Below are 18,069 nucleotides of genomic sequence, written 5' to 3'. Positions count from 1 at the left end.
GAGGATCTATACATACTGTATATTATATATAATGATAATAATAGGGGGGTATAGATTACACAGTATAATGTATATACAGCACACAGAGGGGGATCTATACATACTGTATATTATATATAATGATAATAATAGGGGGGTATAGATTACACAGTATAATGTATATACAGCACACAGAGGGGGATCTATACATACTGTATATTATATATAATGATAATAATAGGGAGGTATAGATTACACAGTATAATGTATATACAGCACACAGAGGGGATCTATACATACTGTATATTATATATAATGATAATAATAGGGGGGTATAGATTACACAGTATAATGTATATACAGCACACAGAGGAGGATCTATACATACTGTATATTACCGTATATATAATGATAATAATAGTGGGGTATAGATTACACAGTATAATGTATATACAGCACACAGAGGGGGATCTATACATACTGTATATTATATATAATGATAATAATAGGGGGGTATAGATTACACAGTATAATGTATATACAGCACACAGAGGGGATCTATACATACTGTATATTATATATAATGATAATAATAGGGGGGTATAGATTACACAGTATAATGTATATACAGCACACAGAGGGGGGATCTATACATACTGTATATTATATATAATGATAATAATAGGGGGGTATAGATTACACAGTATAATGTATATACAGCACACAGAGGGGGATCTATACATACTGTATATTATATATAATGATAATAATAGGGGGGTATAGATTACACAGTATAATGTATATACAGCACACAGAGGGGGATCTATACATACTGTATATTATATATAATGATAATAATAGGGGGGTATAGATTACACAGTATAATGTATATACAGCACACAGAGGGGGATCTATACATACTGTATATTATATATAATGATAATAATAGGGGGTATAGATTACACAGTATAATGTATATACAGCACACAGAGGGGGGTCTATACATACTGTATATTATATATAATGATAATAATAGGGGGGTTATAGATTACACAGTATAATGTATATACAACACACAGAGGGGATCTATACATACTGTATATTATATATAATGATAATAATAGGGGGGTATAGATTACACAGTATAATGTATATACAGCACACAGAGGGGGGTCTATACATACTGTATATTATATATAATGATAATAATAGGGGGTATAGATTACACAGTATAATGTATATACAGCACACAGAGGGGGATCTATACATACTGTATATTATATATAATGATAATAATAGGGGGGTATAGATTACACAGTATAATGTATATACAGCACACAGAGTGGATCTATACATACAGTATATTATATATAATGATAATAATAGGGAGGTATAGATTACACAGTATAATGTATATACAGCACACAGAGGGGGGATCTATACATACTGTATATTATATATAATGATAATAATAGGGGGGTATAGATTACACAGTATAATGTATATACAGCACACAGAGGGGGATCTATACATACTGTATATTATATATAATGATAATAATAGGGAGGTATAGATTACACAGTATAATGTATATACAGCACACAGAGGGGGATCTATACATACTGTATATTATATATAATGATAATAATAGGGGGGTATAGATTACACAGTATAATGTATATACAGCACACAGAGGAGGATCTATACATACTGTATATTACCGTATATATAATGATAATAATAGTGGGGTATAGATTACACAGTATAATGTATATACAGCACACAGAGGGGGATCTATACATACTGTATATTATATATAATGATAATAATAGGGGGGTATAGATTACACAGTATAATGTATATACAGCACACAGAGGGGATCTATACATACTGTATATTATATATAATGATAATAATAGGGGGGTATAGATTACACAGTATAATGTATATACAGCACACAGAGGGGGGATCTATACATACTGTATATTATATATAATGATAATAATAGGGGGGTATAGATTACACAGTATAATGTATATACAGCACACAGAGGGGGGATCTATACATACTGTATATTATATATAATGATATTAATAGGGGGGTATAGATTACACAGTATAATGTATATACAGCACACAGAGGGGGATCTATACATACTGTATATTATATATAATGATAATAATAGGGAGGTATAGATTACACAGTATAATGTATATACAGCACACAGAGGGGGGTCTATACATACTGTATATTATATATAATGATAATAATAGGGGGGTATAGATTACACAGTATAATGTATATACAGCACACAGAGGGGGGTCTATACATACTGTATATTATATATAATGATAATAATAGGGGGGTTATAGATTACACAGTATAATGTATATACAACACACAGAGGGGATCTATACATACTGTATATTATATATAATGATAATAATAGGGGGGTATAGATTACACAGTATAATGTATATACAGCACACAGAGGGGGGTCTATACATACTGTATATTATATATAATGATAATAATAGGGGGTATAGATTACACAGTATAATGTATATACAGCACACAGAGGGGGATCTATACATACTGTATATTATATATAATGATAATAATAGGGGGGTATAGATTACACAGTATAATGTATATACAGCACACAGAGTGGATCTATACATACAGTATATTATATATAATGATAATAATAGGGAGGTATAGATTACGCAGTATAATGTATATACAGCACACAGAGGGGATCTATACATACTGTATATTATATATAATGATAATAATAGGGAGGTATAGATTACACAGTATAATGTATATACAGCACACAGAGGGGGATCTATACATACTGTATATTATATATAATGATAATAATAGGAGGTATAGATTACACAGTATAATGTATATACAGCACACAGAGGGGGATCTATACATACTGTATATTATATATAATGATAATAATAGGGAGGTATAGATTACACAGTATAATGTATATACAGCACACAGAGGGGGATCTATACATACTGTGTATTATATATAATGATAATAATAGGGGGGTATAGATTACACAGTATAATGTATATACAACACACAGTGGGGGATCTATACATACTGTATATTATATATAATAATAATAATAGGGAGGTATAGATTACACAGTATAATGTATATACAGCACACAGAGGGGGATCTATACATACTGTATATTATATATAATGATAATAATAGGGGGTATAGATTACACAGTATAATGTATATACAGCACACAGAGGGGGATCTATACATACTGTATATTATATATAATGATAATAATAGGGGGGTATAGATTACACAGTATAATGTATATACAGCACACAGAGGTGGGATCTATACATACTGTATATTATATATAATGATAATAATAGGGGGGTATAGATTACACAGTATAATGTATATACAGCACACAGAGGTGGGATATATACATACTGTATATTATATATAATGATAATAATAGGGAGGTATAGATTACACAGTATAATGTATATACAGCACACAGAGGAGGGTCTATACATACTGTATATTATACATAATGATAATAATAGGGAGGTATAGATTACACAGTATAATGTATATACAGCACACAGAGGTGGGATCTATACATACTGTATATTATACATAATGATAATAATAGGAGGTATAGATTACACAGTATAATGTATATACAGCACACAGAGGGGGATCTATACATACTGTATATTATATATAATGATAATAATAGGGAGGTATAGATTACACAGTATAATGTATATACAGCACACAGAGGGGGATTTATACATACTGTATATTATATATAATGATAATAATAGGGAGGTATAGATTACACAGTATAATGTATATACAGCACACAGAGGAGGGTCTATACATACTGTATATTATATATAATGATAATAATAGGGGGTATAGATTACACAGTATAATGTATATACAGCACACAGAGGGGGATCTATACATACTGTATATTATATATAATGATAATAATAGGGGGGTATAGATTACACAGTATAATGTATATACAGCACACAGAGGGGGATCTATACATACTGTACATTATATATAATGATAATAATAGGGAGGTATAGATTACACAGTATAATGTATATACAGCACACAGAGGGGGATCTATACATACTGTACATTATATATAATGATAATAATAGGAGGTATAGATTACACAGTATAATGTATATACAGCACACAGAGGAGGATCTATACATACTGTATATTATATATAATGATAATAATAGGGGGTATAGATTACACAGTATAATGTATATACAGCACACAGAGGGGGATCTATACATACTGTACATTATATATAATGATAATAATAGGGGGGTATAGATTACACAGTATAATGTATATACAGCACACAGAGGGGGATCTATACATACTGTACATTATATATAATGATAATAATAGGGGGGTATAGATTACACAGTATAATGTATATACAGCACACAGAGGAGGATCTATACATACTGTATATTATATATAATGATAATAATAGGGGGTATAGATTACACAGTATAATGTATATACAGCACACAGAGGGGGATCTATACATACTGTACATTATATATAATGATAATAATAGGGGGGTATAGATTACACAGTATAATGTATATACAGCACACAGAGGGGGATCTATACATACTGTACATTATATATAATGATAATAATAGGGGGGTATAGATTACACAGTATAATGTATATACAGCACACAGAGGGGGATCTATACATACTGTATATTATATATAATGATAATAATAGGGGGTATAGATTACACAGTATAATGTATATACAGCACACAGAGGGGGATATATACATACTGTATATTATATATAATGATAATAATAGGGGGGTATAGATTACACAGTATAATGTATATACAGCACACAGAGGGGGGATCTATACATACTGTATATTATATATAATGATAATAATAGGGAGGTATAGATTACACAGTATAATGTATATACAGCACACAGAGGGGGATCTATACATACTGTATATTATATATAATGATAATAATAGGGGGGTATAGATTACACAGTATAATGTATATACAGCACACAGAGGGGGATCTATACATACTGTATATTATATATAATGATAATAATAGGGGGGTATAGATTACACAGTATAATGTATATACAGCACACAGAGGGGGATCTATACATACTGTACATTATATATAATGATAATAATAGGGGGGTATAGATTACACAGTATAATGTATATACAGCACACAGAGGGGGATCTATACATACTGTATATTATATATAATGATAATAATAGGGGGGTATAGATTACACAGTATAATGTATATACAGCACACAGAGGGGGATCTATACATACTGTATATTATATATAATGATAATAATAGGGGGTATAGATTACACAGTATAATGTATATACAGCACACAGAGGAGGGTCTATACATACTGTATATTATATATAATGATAATAATAGGGGGGTATAGATTACACAGTATAATGTATATACAGCACACAGAGGGGGGATCTATACATACTGTATATTATATATAATGATAATAATAGGGGGTATAGATTACACAGTATAATGTATATACAGCACACAGAGGAGGGTCTATACATACTGTATATTATATATAATGATAATAATAGGGGGGTATAGATTACACAGTATAATGTATATACAGCACACAGAGGGGGATCTATACATACTGTATATTATATATAATGATAATAATAGGGGGGTATAGATTACACAGTATAATGTATATACAGCACACAGAGGGGGGTCTATACATACTGTATATTATATATAATGATAATAATAGGGGGGTATAGATTACACAGTATAATGTATATACAGCACACAGAGGGGGATCTATACATACTGTATATTATATATAATGATAATAATAGGGGGGTATAGATTACACAGTATAATGTATATACAGCACACAGAGGGGGATCTATACATACTGTATATTATATATAATGATAATAATAGGGGGGTATAGATTACACAGTATAATGTATATACAGCACACAGAGGGGGATCTATACATACTGTATATTATATATAATGATAATAATAGGGGGGTATAGATTACACAGTATAATGTATATACAGCACACAGAGGGGGATCTATACATACTGTACATTATATATAATGATAATAATAGGAGGTATAGATTACACAGTATAATGTATATACAGCACACAGAGGGGGGATCTATACATACTGTATATTATATATAATGATAATAATAGGGGGGTATAGATTACACAGTATAATGTATATACAGCACACAGAGGGGGATCTATACATACTGTATATTATATATAATGATAATAATAGGGGGGTATAGATTACACAGTATAATGTATATACAGCACACAGAGGAGGGATATATACATACTGTATATTATATATAATGATAATAATAGGGGGTATAGATTACACAGTATAATGTATATACAGCACACAGAGGGGGATCTATACATACTGTATATTATATATAATGATAATAATAGGGGGTATAGATTACACAGTATAATGTATATACAGCACACAGAGGGGGATATATACATACTGTATATTATATATAATGATAATAATAGGAGGTATAGATTACACAGTATAATGTACATACAGCACACAGAGGGGGATCTATACATACTGTATATTATATATAATGATAATAATAGGGGGGTATAGATTACACAGTATAATGTATATACAGCACACAGAGGAGGGATCTATACATACTGTATATTATATATAATGATAATAATAGGGGGGTATAGATTACACAGTATAATGTATATACAGCACACAGAGGGGGATCTATACATACTGTATATTATATATAATGATAATAATAGGGGGGTATAGATTACACAGTATAATGTATATACAGCACACAGAGGGGGATCTATACATACTGTATATTATATATAATGATAATAATAGGGGGTATAGATTACACAGTATAATGTATATACAGCACACAGAGGAGGATCTATACATACTGTATATTATATATAATGATAATAATAGGGGGTATAGATTACACAGTATAATGTATATACAGCACACAGAGGGGGATCTATACATACTGTACATTATATATAATGATAATAATAGGGGGGTATAGATTACACAGTATAATGTACATACAGCACACAGAGTGGGGTCTATACATACTGTATATTATATATAATGATAATAATAGGGGGGTATAGATTACACAGTATAATGTATATACAGCACACAGAGGGGGATCTATACATACTGTATATTATATATAATGATAATAATAGGGAGGTATAGATTACACAGTATAATGTATATACAGCACACAGAGGGGGGATCTATACATACTGTATATTATATATAATGATAAGAATAGGAGGTATAGATTACACAGTATAATGTATATACAGCACACAGAGGGGGATCTATACATACTGTATATTATATATAATGATAATAATAGGGGGGTATAGATTACACAGTATAATGTATATACAGCACACAGAGGAGGGATCTATACATACTGTATATTATATATAATGATAAGAATAGGAGGTATAGATTACACAGTATAATGTATATACAGCACACAGAGGGAGGATCTATACATACTGTATATTATATATAATGATAATAATAGGGAGGTATAGATTACACAGTATAATGTATATACAGCACACAGAGGGGGATCTATACATACTGTATATTATATATAATGATAATAATAGGGGGGTATAGATTACACAGTATAATGTACATACAGCACACAGAGGGGGATCTATACATACTGTATATTATATATAATGATAATAATAGGGGGGTATAGATTACACAGTATAATGTATATACAGCACACAGAGGGGGATCTATACATACTGTATATTATATATAATGATAATAATAGGGAGGTATAGATTACACAGTATAATGTATATACAGCACACAGAGAGGGATCTATACATACTGTACATTATATATAATGATAATAATAGGGAGGTATAGATTACACAGTATAATGTATATACAGCACACAGAGGGGATCTATACATACTGTATATTATATATAATGATAATAATAGGGGGGTATAGATTACACAGTATAATGTACATACAGCACACAGAGGGGGATCTATACATACTGTATATTATATATAATGATAATAATAGGGGGGTATAGATTACACAGTATAATGTATATACAGCACACAGAGGGGGATCTATACATACTGTACATTATATATAATGATAATAATAGGAGGTATAGATTACACAGTATAATGTATATACAGCACACAGAGGGGGGATCTATACATACTGTATATTATATATAATGATAATAATAGGGGGGTATAGATTACACAGTATAATGTATATACAGCACACAGAGGGGGATCTATACATACTGTATATTATATATAATGATAATAATAGGGGGGTATAGATTACACAGTATAATGTATATACAGCACACAGAGGAGGGATATATACATACTGTATATTATATATAATGATAATAATAGGGGGTATAGATTACACAGTATAATGTATATACAGCACACAGAGGGGGATCTATACATACTGTATATTATATATAATGATAATAATAGGGGGTATAGATTACACAGTATAATGTATATACAGCACACAGAGGGGGATATATACATACTGTATATTATATATAATGATAATAATAGGAGGTATAGATTACACAGTATAATGTACATACAGCACACAGAGGGGGATCTATACATACTGTATATTATATATAATGATAATAATAGGGGGGTATAGATTACACAGTATAATGTATATACAGCACACAGAGGAGGGATCTATACATACTGTATATTATATATAATGATAATAATAGGGGGGTATAGATTACACAGTATAATGTATATACAGCACACAGAGGGGGATCTATACATACTGTATATTATATATAATGATAATAATAGGGGGGTATAGATTACACAGTATAATGTATATACAGCACACAGAGGGGGATCTATACATACTGTATATTATATATAATGATAATAATAGGGGGTATAGATTACACAGTATAATGTATATACAGCACACAGAGGAGGATCTATACATACTGTATATTATATATAATGATAATAATAGGGGGTATAGATTACACAGTATAATGTATATACAGCACACAGAGGGGGATCTATACATACTGTACATTATATATAATGATAATAATAGGGGGGTATAGATTACACAGTATAATGTACATACAGCACACAGAGTGGGGTCTATACATACTGTATATTATATATAATGATAATAATAGGGGGGTATAGATTACACAGTATAATGTATATACAGCACACAGAGGGGGATCTATACATACTGTATATTATATATAATGATAATAATAGGGAGGTATAGATTACACAGTATAATGTATATACAGCACACAGAGGGGGGATCTATACATACTGTATATTATATATAATGATAAGAATAGGAGGTATAGATTACACAGTATAATGTATATACAGCACACAGAGGGGGATCTATACATACTGTATATTATATATAATGATAATAATAGGGGGGTATAGATTACACAGTATAATGTATATACAGCACACAGAGGAGGGATCTATACATACTGTATATTATATATAATGATAAGAATAGGAGGTATAGATTACACAGTATAATGTATATACAGCACACAGAGGGAGGATCTATACATACTGTATATTATATATAATGATAATAATAGGGAGGTATAGATTACACAGTATAATGTATATACAGCACACAGAGGGGGATCTATACATACTGTATATTATATATAATGATAATAATAGGGGGGTATAGATTACACAGTATAATGTACATACAGCACACAGAGGGGGATCTATACATACTGTATATTATATATAATGATAATAATAGGGGGGTATAGATTACACAGTATAATGTATATACAGCACACAGAGGGGGATCTATACATACTGTATATTATATATAATGATAATAATAGGGAGGTATAGATTACACAGTATAATGTATATACAGCACACAGAGAGGGATCTATACATACTGTACATTATATATAATGATAATAATAGGGAGGTATAGATTACACAGTATAATGTATATACAGCACACAGAGGGGATCTATACATACTGTATATTATATATAATGATAATAATAGGGGGGTATAGATTACACAGTATAATGTACATACAGCACACAGAGGGGGATCTATACATACTGTATATTATATATAATGATAATAATAGGGGGTATAGATTACACAGTATAATGTATATACAGCACACAGAGAGGGATCTATACATACTGTATATTATATATAATGATAATAATAGGGAGGTATAGATTACACAGTATAATGTATATACAGCACACAGAGGGGGGTCTATACATACTGTATATTATATATAATGATAATAATAGGGGGTATAGATTACACAGTATAATGTATATACAGCACACAGAGGGGGGGGGGGGGTCTATACATACTGTATATTATATATAATGATAATAATAGGGGGGTATAGATTACACAGTATAATGTATATACAGCACACAGAGGGGGATCTATACATACTGTATATTATATATAATGATAATAATAGGGGGGTATAGATTACACAGTATAATGTATATACAGCACACAGAGGGGGATCTATACATACTGTATATTATATATAATGATAATAATAGGGGGTATAGATTACACAGTATAATGTATATACAGCACACAGAGGGGGGGGGGGGTCTATACATACTGTATATTATATATAATGATAATAATAGGGGGGTATAGATTACACAGTATAATGTATATACAGCACACAGAGGAGGGATCTATACATACTGTATATTATATATAATGATAATAATAGGGGGGTATAGATTACACAGTATAATGTATATACAGCACACAGAGGGGGGTAATAATAACATATAGATTATATTTTGTACCTTTTTCTACATCTGAGCTGCAGTCTTTATCCAGGACCGGAAGTGCTCTGCGTTTCACCAGCCGGAAGAAAGCAGAGAGCTGGAGATACACTTCCGGGTTGTGGCCAGTAGAGGGAGCTCTTAGCACTGTGACGTCACTACCTAATCTTATAGGAGATACACAATGTAGTGACTGCGGTCTCCAGGAAAATGGCCGCCAGAGACTGTATTGTCTAATGTATAGCAGACATACCCAGTCTCCTCCTTATTATTATTATGTATTTATATAGCACTGACATCTCCTGCAGCACATTACAGAGTACATAGTCATGTCACTGACTGTTCTCAGAGGAGCTCACACTGTAATCCTACCATAGTCATAGTCTAATGTCCTACCGTATTATTATTATGTATTTATATAGCACTGACATCTTCTGCAGCACATTACAGAGTACATAGTCATGTCACTGACTGTCCTCAGAGGCGCTCACACTCTAATCCTACCATAGTCATAGTCTAATGTCCTACCATATTATTATTATGTATTTATATAGCACTGGCATCTTCTGCAGCACATTACAGAGTACATAGTCATGTCACTGACTGTCCTCAGAGGAGCTCACAGTCTAATCCTACCATAGTCATAGTGTAATGTCCTACCGTATTATTATTATGTATTTATATAGCACTGACATCTTCTGCAGCACATTACAGAGTACATAGTCATGTCACTGACTGTCCTCAGAGGCGCTCACACTCTAATCCTACCATAGTCATAGTCTAATGTCCTACCGTATTATTATTATGTATTTATATAGCACTGGCATCTTCTGCAGCACATTACAGAGTACATAGTCATGTCACTGACTGTCCTCAGGGGAGCTCACAATCTAATCCTACCATAGTCATATGTCTAATGTCCTCCCATATTATTATTATGTATTTATATAGCACTGACATCTCCTGCAGCACATTACAGAGTACATAGTCATGTCACTGACTGTCCTCAGAGGAGCTCACAGTCTAATCCTACCATAGTCATAGTCTAATATCCTACCATATTATTATTATGTATTTATATAGCACTGGCATCTTCTGCAGCACATTACAGAGTACATAGTCATGTCACTGACTGTCCTCAGGGGAGCTCACAATCTAATCCTACCATAGTCATAGTGTAATGTCCTACCATATTATTATGTATTTATACATAGTCCCCAACAGTCCAGATTTGATGGGGACTGTACCGATTTGGGGGGCCCCTCCCGCCATCCCGCGCTGCCCCCCTTCTGTCCCGGCCGCTGGGCAGAGAGAAGGAAAAAAATTGATCGAGGCACCAGCCCCGGGGATCTGCATGCGGGATAGATTGCCGCCGCTATTTATTTCTCCCTCCCTCCCTCCTAATATGTCCCCCAGTGTCCCCTTCCCCCCGCACAGTAATATGGGCAGCGGAGCGGGCAGTGAGTCTTACCACTGCCTCTTCGCTGCGTACCGGGATCTCCTCTGATCTTCCTTCCTGCTTCCTGTGACGTCACAGGAAGCGAGAAGATGAGAGGAGATCCCGGTACGCAGCGAAGAGGCAGTGGTAAGACTCACTGCCCGCTCCGCTGCCCATATTACTGTGCGGGGGGAAGGGGACACTGGGGGACATATTAGGAGGGAGGGAGAAGGATAATGATGGCGGCGGCGGCCATCCATGCCGCATACCGGGCGGGCTGGTGCCTCGATCGGCTTTTTTTCCCCCCTCTCTCTGCCTGGCCACCCCCCTCCTCCTCCTCCTCCTCACCACCACCACCCCGGCATCCTCCCATTTGGGAGTAATTTAATAACAAAATTATTTAAAAAAAACAAAACTTTTTTTCCCCCTGGGGTGGGCGTGACTAGGGGGTTGGGGGCGTGGCCAGGGGTGTGGCCTAATTGTCCCGTTTTGGGACATTGAAATGTTGGGAGGTATGATTTATATAGCACTGACATCTCCTGCAGCACATTACAGAGTACAACCATGTTACTGACTGTCCTCAGAGGAGCTCACAATCTAATCCTACCATAGTCATAGTGTAATGCCCTACCATATTATTATGTATTTATATAGCACTGACATCTCCTGCAGCACATTACAGAGTACATAGTCATGTCACTGACTGTCCTCAGAGGAGCTCACTCTCTAATCCTACCATAGTCATAGTCTAATGTCCTACTATATTATTATTATGTATTTATATAGCACTGACATCTCCTGCAGCGCTTTACAGAGTACATAGTCATGTTACTGACTGTCCTCAGAGGAGCTCACACTCTAATCCTACCATAGTCATAGTCTAATGTCCTACCATATTATTATTATGTATTTATATAGCACTGACATCTCCTGCAGCACATTACAGCGTACATAGTCATGTCACTGACTGTCCTCAGAGGAGCTCACAATCTAATCCTTACCATAGGAGGAGGACGTGTGTTGGGAGAGCTCCTGGACTTCCAGGGGAGGTCTTTGATCTGTATTGCAGGATCCAGCTTTGGAGTGCTTTTCTGGGCATACTTTCCACCTAAAGTCCCTGTTCCAGGCCTTGCCGGACAGGGGCTTGCCTAAGCTAACTGGCCGCTCCAGCCATGGAGCGGCCAGCTCATACCCCCCCTACGACTTCACCAACTTACCTGGGGGACGTTGGAAATTCCTCGGATGAAGATATCGCCAACAACGCGATTGCATGGGTGAAGGCAGCGAAAGCCTGCATGGAAACCCTGGAAAAGTTGAGATACAGCTTTGCAAAAGCCCGCTTCCGCTATGGAATCAAATGGAAACCAGAGATGCTGTGGCAGGATGAGGCGATACTAGACCTGAGGATGCAAATTATACAGCAAAAATCAAGGTTAGCAGAGCTTGAGAAGATTGGTGGTCCCTTTTCCGAACAGTTGGGATATAAGAAGAGGTTCAAAAAAATGTTGATGCCTGAACAGTATGTGGACGACAGCGACACAGAAGATGATTGTGTCATGCTTGAAGATGAGTGCACCCCCCCGGAGAGACCACCGTGGATGAAAGTGGAGGTGTCCCAGTCTCCCATCCCGCCCGGGCAAGGTGTGTGTGCAGAAGACCCCATGATGGGTGGAAGCAAGGTGCAAGTACCGGGCCCTGTGGCGAGTGTCCAGGTGAGTGCCGATGATGCTGGTGCTGCTGCCCCTGCTACTGGGGGTCCTGGCGGTGTACGTGCTGCTGGGGTCCTCAGCGAGGCGGTAGGTGACGGTGCTGGTGTTGTCCCTGTTGTGGCTTCGGCTGGCATGCCCCCCTCTGACTTACCTGGAGGTGGTGGTATGGCTGCGGCTGCACAGGCCTCCCTGGACACTCGCATGGTCCCTGCTCCCGGTGGACTCCTGGCCCTTACATCGGAGTCACCTATGGTGGCTGGTGTGGGGTCTGGGGTGAAGTTGGGAGCGGGGCCATGCGCCCAGAGTCATTGGGAAAGCTCTCCGCCGTGTACAGCGGTAAAACAAGATGGCGCTGGCCTCCCGAGCGATGCTCCGGCCACGCCAACTCAACTTCCGGTCGTCGGGGCGGAAGTGACGTCGGCGGCTCTCATTCCGCCTGAACACGGAAATGCCATAGTGACCAATGCGGCCGAAGACGGAAATGCAGTTCCTATTGATGTGGCGGTAATTCCGCGTCAAGACGGAGTTTCTGACGCGGCTAAAGCGTCCAAAGATCCGCATGAAGACGGAATTACGATTAAAATTGATGAAGGTGAATGCGGAATCCATTCTGATATTGCTGCTGACGGAAATGCCATTGATATGGATAGAGAGGAAGGCGGAATTTGTTATGATGATGCAAGGGGTGCATCCCCACTACTGTTGGAGGCAAGGGAGGCGGAAAATCAATCGGCAAGTAATGAACTTCAGAGCAAAGTGGCTGTTGAAGGTGATAATAATGATGCAAGTGGGGAAGAAGATGGAATAAGATTCCAAAGAAGAAAGTCTGGAAATAAAAGAGTCATGCTTGCAACCACATCTGCGATGCTGCAGGAGGATCCACAAGGGAGCGGGGCAGCGTTCTTAGGACTTGTGGATTCTACATTTAATGAAGAGCAAAGCAAGGAGATATTGCGTTTGGCTGCGCAACCCAAGTTGGATATGGACTTATCCGTTGAGGAGTTTGTAGAGGAGGATACCTTTCTAGAAGATGGATCAGAACAGGCTGACTCCTCCGATATGGATATTATTGAAAGTGACGCTGAACAACTGGCCCAGGAGTTCTTTCCATCCTCTGGTGAGGAGGAGGGTACAAGTTCTCCTGAGGACCAGGGAGGGGAAGAGGACGCTGAACAACGGATGGGTGAGGTGCAAATGTCTTTTCCTGATAAGTTGTCAAAAAAAAGAATTAAAAAAAAAGGGAGAAACAAAATAAGCAAGTCAAAAAAATTAAACATTGATGTTGGTAGGAAAAAGGAGGAAAGTAGAAGGGTCTCTGTGTCAGAGGTGGAGGAAACCGATGAGTCCTTCCAAGGTGCCCAGGGTGGGGCGGGTGTCCCTGCATTTGTACAAGAAAGTGAGGGTGGGGAGATTTTGATGGTTCAAAAGGGGAAGGGGGGTACCCCGGTAAGGAAAGAGAAAGGGAACAAAAATCTTGACCTGTTTTTTGGGAGGAACCTCCTCTCAGATTTCATATCTGAAGACAGGGAGGGATACCAAAAAGGGGGTAAGAAAAAGAAAAAAAAAGAGAGGCACCCAGAACCGCCCCCTTTGGTGATCAGTGACATTGTCACAGAATTCAAAACAATGGATCTGACATACAGACTAGAAAAAACCAGGCTCGTGGTTATTGACGAGCATTCTGGCGAGGCTGTGGTTTTGGCGGTGGAGCCAGGGGGATATTATGGGGGCCTGCACCTGGTGGGCATGGGCGACCCCGGGTGTGGCCTCCAGCTCGAGTTCCGCGCAGACGGAAAGAAGTTTACTGTACGCAATGACACTATTTCCAGATACTCTTTTTCAGGAAAGCAGGAGTGGATGGAGGCCATATTCGGGCTCGGGCCGAATGCCCCCAGGTATAGGCCCCCTCCTCCCCCTGTCTCCACTGCAGGCAGCCTCGTTCAGACAGACGTTGCAACTCCTGCAGCCAATCCTGGCGCTGTCAGGAAAGGTGTTAGTACGGTTGTGAGCACTGTTACTAGTGCTGGTATTGTGATGGGGGCTGGTGGGGGTGCTGTGACTGGGCCGGAGCTGCCAGAACTGGAAAGCGTAATTAGAGTGGGCTTTCCTGAACTTGGTCCCGCCCAGAATCCTGGGGCTTTGGCTCCCCTGGCAGCTTCGGCCCAGGGCACCTCATCGGCTTGTCCGACTTCTTATTCGAGGGTTGTTAGGGGTGCTGCTCCTGGTAGGAGGGTTCTGGCTCCCCTGGAGACAGGATTGGAGGATGGCGTCCCAGGTCGAAGGAATGTCGTTCGCCTTAAATGGGATCATACCCTTCTACCTGTCCCGACTAAAAAGCAGTTTACTAAGTACCTCCTCGACCTGGGAATAAGGCCGGCAGACCTCTATGCGATCCTGGCTCCAGGGGATCCTCCGTCATATTATGATGTGTCCTTCCTCTCCCAGCATGGCATGGAGTCCTTTTTAGAGGAGCGTTTAAAGTTTTCAGAGAATGGTGAATGGCATGGTTTTAAGGTTATTCCATTGTCCAGACAGACACTGGAGAGGAAGGCGCACATTGTAGTGCAGAATGAGAGCATTCCGGTGCGGGACCTGATGACTTGGGTCCAACATTACGCTGACATAGTGTCCCCGCCGCACAAGGTCCTGGACGAGCTCGGGATCTGGTGGGGGGAGTATGAGGTGGCAATCCGGCTCCATACAAAGGAGGGGGTTGTCACCCATATTCCCCGTTCTGCCCTCATAGGGCGGGACAAGATCATCACCTACTACCCGGGCCAACCCAGGACCTGCAACAGGTGTGGCAAGAGGGGACATTTGGCCAGCGGCTGCCCAGATCCGAGGTGTAGTCGCTGCCAGGAGTTCGGGCACTCTGCGTCATCCTGCAGAAGGATTAAATGTAATTTCTGTTTTGAGTTTGGCCATCCATATACGGAGTGCCCGATCTCCTGGGCGACGATGCCCTCGGATCTGAAGGTGGCCATGTTGGCAAGGATGGGAGAGAGCCAGGATGTCTCGGTGGTCGATCCCAATGTGTGTGTTGAGTCTGTCCCAGTCCCTAGCGTGTCTGCGTCCAGTGTGAATCAGTCCTCCGTAGTCCCTCCCCCCGGCTCTCTTCCAGCCGGCATGGCCTCTGATAGGCAGCCCGGGCCTGAGTCATCGGCTCCTGCCCAGAATGCTGCTCAGGGCGGAGGTGGCCCTGCTCCCAAGGAGCAGCGACCCAGACCTATGAGGAGCAGAGAAGGGGGTGGCCTTCGACCCCTCACTGCTGCTCCCATGGGTCCACCTTTAACGCCCATACCTCCTCCGAGGAGGAGGAAAAAGGCTCCCCCTGCTGCTGCTCCAGATGCAGGTGGTTCTACCCTACCCCCTACCGTTCCTGATCCCTCAGTTCCCGCAGTGTCCCCTCTTCCTCCCACCCCCCCAGCACCTGCAGTGTCCCTCCCCCCTCCCACCCTCCTAGTTCCTGTAGTGTCCCTTCCCCCTCCTACCCCCCCAGTTCCTGCAGTTTCCCTCCCCCCTCCTGGCCCTGTTGTCCCAACCCCCTCTCTGGCCCCTCCTGTCATTGTCCCACTCCCCCCCCCCCCTTCCACCTGCCCCTCCGCCTTAGCCAGCGGTAGTGGGTTCGCTCTATCTAGTTCTGTCCCCGCAGGTTATGCCTTTTCGGCCCCTTGTCCCACAGACGCAGCCCTTGCCCCTTGGAAAAGGGAGCACCTTTCGCAGGAGGATAAGTCCTACCTAGAGGAACGTTTTAAAACAAAAAAGAAGAAAGGCGTTAAACCTTTGTGTAGGGGTCTCCCTGAGAATCCAAGGGCAGCAAACAGAGTAGCTGCCCACCAAAGGAGACAGAGGGAGAAAGAGATGAGCCTGTCTAACAGGTTCGACGTTCTGGCTGCCTCTCCT

The 18,069-nt window shown here is 38.6% G+C and overlaps 1 protein-coding gene across 1 annotated transcript in view; it reads right to left on the bottom strand.

Moving 5' to 3' along the window:
• Positions 1 to 11,115, bottom strand: part of LOC137535632 (oocyte zinc finger protein XlCOF7.2-like) — a 68,178-nt gene extending 57,063 nt beyond the window's left edge. Inside the window, exon 1 of the mRNA XM_068257490.1 lies at positions 11,041 to 11,115. The gene's annotated coding sequence lies outside the window, so the exon portion shown is untranslated. The remainder of the gene's footprint in view (positions 1 to 11,040) is intronic.
• Between the last annotated feature and the right edge of the window lie 6,954 nt (positions 11,116 to 18,069).

The sequence above is a fragment of the Hyperolius riggenbachi genome, chromosome 10 (genome assembly GCF_040937935.1).
Source record: "Hyperolius riggenbachi isolate aHypRig1 chromosome 10, aHypRig1.pri, whole genome shotgun sequence".
Taxonomy (NCBI): domain Eukaryota; kingdom Metazoa; phylum Chordata; class Amphibia; order Anura; family Hyperoliidae; genus Hyperolius; species Hyperolius riggenbachi.
Note: the sequence above shows the minus strand (reverse complement) of the source record. Positions and strands in the feature narration are given on the sequence as shown.